The sequence below is a fragment of the Chenopodium album genome, chromosome 16 (assembly GCF_948465745.1).
Source record: "Chenopodium album chromosome 16, dcCheAlbu1.1, whole genome shotgun sequence".
In the NCBI taxonomy this organism is placed as follows: domain Eukaryota; kingdom Viridiplantae; phylum Streptophyta; class Magnoliopsida; order Caryophyllales; family Amaranthaceae; genus Chenopodium; species Chenopodium album.
Genome location: NC_137849.1, coordinates 29,219,772 through 29,225,944, shown reverse-complemented (window position 1 = coordinate 29,225,944; position 6,173 = coordinate 29,219,772). Strand labels below are relative to the sequence as shown.

At 33.3% G+C, this 6,173-nt stretch overlaps 1 long non-coding RNA gene and 1 pseudogene across 1 annotated transcript; one reads left to right on the top strand and one right to left on the bottom strand.

Moving 5' to 3' along the window:
- Positions 1 to 292: 292 nt before the first annotated feature.
- On the bottom strand, positions 293 to 3,693 carry LOC145585085 (uncharacterized). Its single transcript, XR_014100549.1, has 3 exons — positions 3,265 to 3,693; positions 2,212 to 2,428; positions 293 to 1,577 (listed from the first exon to the last, which is right to left on the bottom strand). It is a non-coding gene; the product is annotated as an uncharacterized LOC145585085 (long non-coding RNA).
- Positions 3,694 to 6,094: 2,401 nt separating this feature from the next.
- Positions 6,095 to 6,173, top strand: part of LOC145585084 (laccase-10-like) — a 159,348-nt pseudogene continuing 159,269 nt past the window's right edge.

The following is a 6,173-nucleotide window of genomic DNA, read 5'->3' as shown; positions in this document are numbered from 1 at the left end:
AAAAGCGTCGAGAATACGTGAGTCGAGAATTTTAAGGGACACAAAAAAAGCGTTAAGAATATCGACGCTTTTATGTATCCTAACTTATGTACGAAGTGTTGGAAAATATTTATTTTGCGCATTATCCCAAATTTGTGTAGTTTTTTAGCGACGCTTTTACATGTCCACATACTCAAATTTAGCGACACTTTTTGTTGTCTTGCGTTTATTCATGTCAGCCTATTGTATGGCGGGAAACTCTTGAAATTTGAAAATGTGCAAAATATGTAGACATTAAAAAGCGTCTAGAATTTTTTTAAAAAAGATTTTTTTTTTCCTTTTATTAAATTATTACCATCATACATACATTATAGTTATTTAAATTTATCATAAATTAAATTAATAACATTAAAATTAAAATAAACAAATATTCTATATAACTAGATTAAAAAAAAAAACAATAACCAACAATAATAAGAGTACGTAGTTAATTACCAAATTTATTAAGGAAAACATCAACACAATTAATAAAAATAAAAATAAAACGTCGCATATTTTTTTTTAGGGAAAGCAGCGGGAAAAATATATTAAAGAAGATCAATTTCCGCCAAAGTCAATAAACTTTGAGGAAAAGGACCCAAAGATACAAATTCGTCACAACCTCTAGTCTCCCATGTAGCGACATTATGAGCTAGAGTATTGCCCGACCGCTTTACATGAGAAATTAAAAACAAACTAAAACTGGAAGAAAGCCTACAAATATTATCATATAGGAGAAACATAAGGGAAAATCCTTTGGCATTGTTTCGGACAGCATTCACCACATTCAAGGCATCACTTTCAAGCTGAACATCAGAGTATCCCAACCTCTTTGCCACAAGCAGACCATATTGATAGGCAGCAGCTTCCGCACACCTTACATCCCACCCAGTAACCTCCTGCCTCACTACAGCAGCAACAACAGTCTCTTATCATTTCTGATCACAGACCCCAAGCCGGTTTTAACACCCAAATGGGCATCACAATTTACCTTGACCCTTCCCTGACTTGGGCAGCTCCACGAACTGACTGGTGGACAGATTTGGTTGGGTCTGCTAGCAACCCTTCCAGCATACTCATTACTTTCACGCACCATATTCACGAACCCCCTAGCAACCTCAACGTCATTAAATGAATTCTGCTCAAAGGTGGAAATATTCCTGCAGTGCCAAGAGGCCCAAGCTAGCGTGGCAATCGTAACTAGTTCATACCTTGAAACATTTTTTGAGAGCAATGAAAGAAATAAGCTGATTATCGTACGAAAGGAACTCTTAAGCTGCAATATGGTCCTTCACCCTTCACAAATCTCAAGACTCGAGCTAGGATATGCATAATGTCAATCACAATTTCCCTACAACAAATAGTAGACATAATATAAGAGTAGAACTTGAGAGAAACCAGAAAACACCTTTCACATATGGCCCTTTCAAAAGCTTGGACATCTCATATTGATCTAAGAACTTGCTAATATCAACTGATGCATTATACGCTTGCTTTATGAGTCCATAATTTACAACATCTGTTTCTGCCAGCTCCTTTATAAGTTTTGCATCTTCAATCTGAATACACAAGACAAATCAAGTAGATGAGTGACGCATAGTGGTCAAGTCAATCCAGCAAATATACGTGAATAGGAAATCACGAGATCATGTTCCAGGTATAAAATTATAACTGAGATGGGAACAACAAGATAGTATCATACTAACTAAAAATATCAATCAGCCAACTTACTAAATCAGGTAAATCTGCCATCATTTTCACAAAGATATTATTTCAAGTTCTTTCACCACTTGGTTCAGTACAAACAATTCAGGGAGGGAACCAAAGTCATTATGCTGGTGATTGCAACTGAAATCACAGTGTGACATTAAACTTAACCATTTTAGTAACTACATAACTTTATAGTTCTGCAAATATGCCAACAAGCAGCGCCAGACCACTAAACCATTTTCTGCAATTCTTAACCAGTCCAACGTAATATATTTGCCCAAATCATAGCAATACACATGTATACATGTTTAAGCTATATCATGAAGAACTCTTTTACACAACTTGGAAATGCATGAGGAAAACAATTCAATCACAAAATTGATGAAGAAGTGAAAGTGGCCAAGGTCCAGATAAGAACCTCCAGTAAACAAAAACACAGATCATTCTCTTATCAAATAGAAGAAAGTACAAATTAAGCATCACCTTATATGCAAGGTCTTTGAGAGTATAACAACTTTGGCACGATCAGTTAATTTGGCAAGCATTTCATTAGATTATACAGGATCATCCCAGTAGTTGTAAGCACGCATTTTCTCATCTCTCCAGACTGACATCTCTTCTTCAAGCTGAAGCACTGTTGGTGCCAGCATCTCACCACGAAGAACAGTATCTTCAATTTTCTTTCTCAAAGCAAATGTCCCTACACGAAACACAGTTGCTAACAATCAATTCTACAAAAAGCAACAAATTACAACCATCTCTAAGCACACAAAGCTAAGATGACATATAAGAATCAAGACATAGTAGCACTACCACTTGATTTACTCACTTACCACCCAAGTCCCACCCCAGGTAAATTTTAGTTGGACATTCAAGAAGCCAAACAATCATTTACCCAACTTAATCATTTACCCAATTCAATCACAATTCACTTCCTGCTAAGAATATAAGCCTCATAACTCATCAAAAATCATAAAAGTAATTCAGAAGAATATCAACAAATTGAAAGGTTTGCGTATAAGGAAGGAAAAAAAGGTGGAATCATCAGGAAAATGCTACCATATAAACTCTTTCTTTCCCAATTTAAGTTACAGTTTATCTTATTTAATTTGACTATTATCAATATTACAGTAGCAAACCTCCATATCTCAACTCAACTAAATAAAAAATATTAATTTAAAAAATCTAACTTAATACTACCTCCATTTTCGGCATTCGAATCCTGTAGAGTTGAGATCCATTCATATGTTGTTACCCGTAATACGGAGTACATATTTACCATAAGAATTATACTATTAAGTTTTTATTGTATAACTGAAGCTAAAATCATCCTCCATTATCAATTAACCAAGACAGAAATAATTGAAATCAAAAAATCCTCCATTACCAATTCATCTAAACAGAAAACAATTAAAATCAAGTAATCCTCCATTATCAATCAACCAAAACAAAAACAATTGTAAAAAACTTAGCAAGTAATTCTCCATTATCACTTAACCATGGTAGAAACAATCGACAATAGGTAAGAGGACTTACGGCACATGTGGTGGCGTTGATGTTGCAGCGAGTGCGAGAGGTGAGGGTGGCGGCAGAGCGGAACATAGAAAAATCGACACCAACACAACAATTGGATCAAGCCCTTGATTTAATACTAATAATGACCCAATATACAATAACTAATAATTCAAGACAATTTCACAACAATAAATCAATATGAAAACCTAATTTGAACAATAAAACTGCATAAAAGCAAGGAAATTTACCAGGTATGGAGAAAAATAACGAGGAACAATTTTTCCACAACTTTAAGCCAAAATCTCTAAAATTACAAGGGCTTAAAGTTGAGATCTTGGCACTTCGTTATTAAGAGATGAGATTGATTGAGAACTGAAGATTATGATGGATGATACGGAGTACAGTAGATAGGTTTTGGGAGATAGATCTGTGACGGCGAGTGGGAGAGAGAGGTTTTAATTTTTTATTGTGTTTTTATTCATAACCCTGCTTTTTTTTTTTTTTTTGAAGTATCAGACTTCCATTGAGTCACGTCTCACGTGCATACGATTTTCGACGCTTTTTACTAACCAGACACTATTTCGTCTTAGAAAAGCGTCATAAAAAAAACGGAACTTTAAATTTTATGCTGACGCCTTATGCTCAGCGTCGAGGCAAAAGCGTCGAGAAACTAAGGGATTTGTAGTAGTGGAAATCTTATTTCAAGGCTTATCCAACTAAATAAGATTTGGATCAAAATTATATGGCCACGAAATCAGATTAGCTCGATTTTGTGATGTGAAAACAAAAAGAGAAAAATAAGTAATGGTTTGGGATATGGGCTATGAATTAGGTTGATTTATTAAATGTATTGGATTGAACATGGATTTAATCACTCTAAAGATTAAATACTCAACCCGACCAATAATGGCAGTGAAAGGTTGTTCATCATTGGGTTTGGTTTCGAGGAGACATTTTTAGGTGTCTACAACTACCTATTAAATTTCTTTAAAAAAAGAACTACCACAAAGTTGTAAAAAGTTTAAGTAGTTCTACCACTCTAATAATTCGAACTAGAATATTTGGCATATAAGTTCCATTTTTTACCTTTACTCATAAAATAACCATCTAAATTCACTAAATTACCCTTCATAAAGGTTAAAAGTGGTAAAAAGTGAGACCCAAATGTCGGAGATTCTAGCCAAAATTGTTAGAGTGCTAGTGCTACTTAAACTTTTTACAAATTTTGTGGTAGTTCTTTCGATTTTTTTTAATAGGTAGTTGTTTTCAAAACACGTGCTTTAATTGGTAGTTGTTTACAAAATTTCCAAAGACTTTGCTCCATGCGAGTATTATATGTCTACATTTAAAAATATAGTAATAAATAAATAAATAAATAACTCTTTTTAATCTAATTGGATTACTCCCCATACCGCGAATATACTTTTTGTAAATACCGTACTTTTGAATTAAAAGACTAAAATTTTAGGATTCAATGAACTTAAAACTTATGAAACTTATGAATTTATTCATGTATCTGAATTCAATTTGATCATGTACTCAATTGTTGAGAATAAATGTATTGATTGATTTGCTAGAAATTTAGGCCCTGTTCACTTCATCTTAAAAAATAGTATTCAGTTAAAAAAAAAAGTTCAATTTAGTAAAAAATAATTTCAGTTCAGTAAAGAAAAGTAACTTTTAAGAAGAAATACATTAGAAAAAGAAATATTGTAGAGAATAAGGAAAAAAAATTCAGTTCAGTAAAAATAATTTCATTTCAGCAAAAAAAAAAAAAAAAAAAAAATTAGTTCACTAAAATAATTTCTACTCAGCAAAAATAAGAGCTCTTTTCCTCAATAATGCTCCCAAAAAATGTAATTCCATAAATGCAGCCATTCTTTTACAAATTCCAGAAATTCAACCTCGAATCTATTATCCTCAACAAAAGATCAGTCGAATTAGCTGCAATTTTTCGAAAATTCATCCTAATTCTGCAATTTTTGTAATTACAAAAACCTAATTCTTAAGTTAATCCTCAATTGCAATGTCTTACTCAAGCTTTTTGTGTGAATCGATTTATCAATTGCTACTTGCAATATGTTGACATGTTGTGGTTATGGATTATTCACCATCTTTGATAGTCCAATTGATTTTCATTAATTAATTACTATATTTTTGTTTGTGCAATGTTGCAGCAAATTGGTTAATGGTTCTGTTTGCTCATGCAAGTGTACCTCTTCCCCTCCCCTTCTCTTCCCTCCCTTCCCTACTCCTTCCCTCCCCCTTCCATGTTAAAACTGAATCTAAACAAGTTGTATGTGATTATTCTAAGTGACTTTTCTTAAATCAAATGGCATCACAAAGAGCCACACATGGTTGGGAAAAAGCTGAATGCTCACTCTAAAATTAAGTGATGAGAAGCTAAGTCCAAACCTCAAATTTTTGGGCTTATTCCAAGCCTTTGTTTTGCCTTGGAATAAGATTTGAACAAAGTGGTGGTTAAATGAAGATATCTATTCTTAGCTCCTTGACCTAAATGAATAGTAGAATAATATGAGACAAAAATTCTTTTCCCAGCTAGATTGACATTAACACTTTTATGAACTCAAGAATGAGAATCAATTAAGGAAATCTAAAACTCTTTCAAGCCCAAATAAATAAATTAAAATGTCCATAATCGAATTAAGTTTGCTTATTTCTTAGGCCCAAAATACACTAACACGAATTAGAAGCCCAAATTAGAACAACTCAAGCTAATTATTAAATATGGATTTTTCTGAGATATTTCAACGCAGGTGTCGCACACTAGCTGACATGTTGTGTAACGTAGATACCTAATTGTGTTTATTCAGCCCGAATTCGGTGATGAATGACATTTTACCATCAATTGGTCAGGTTGCGCATCATAATTAAGAATTGCTTGAACTGCTAACCCATTTGTATTCTAA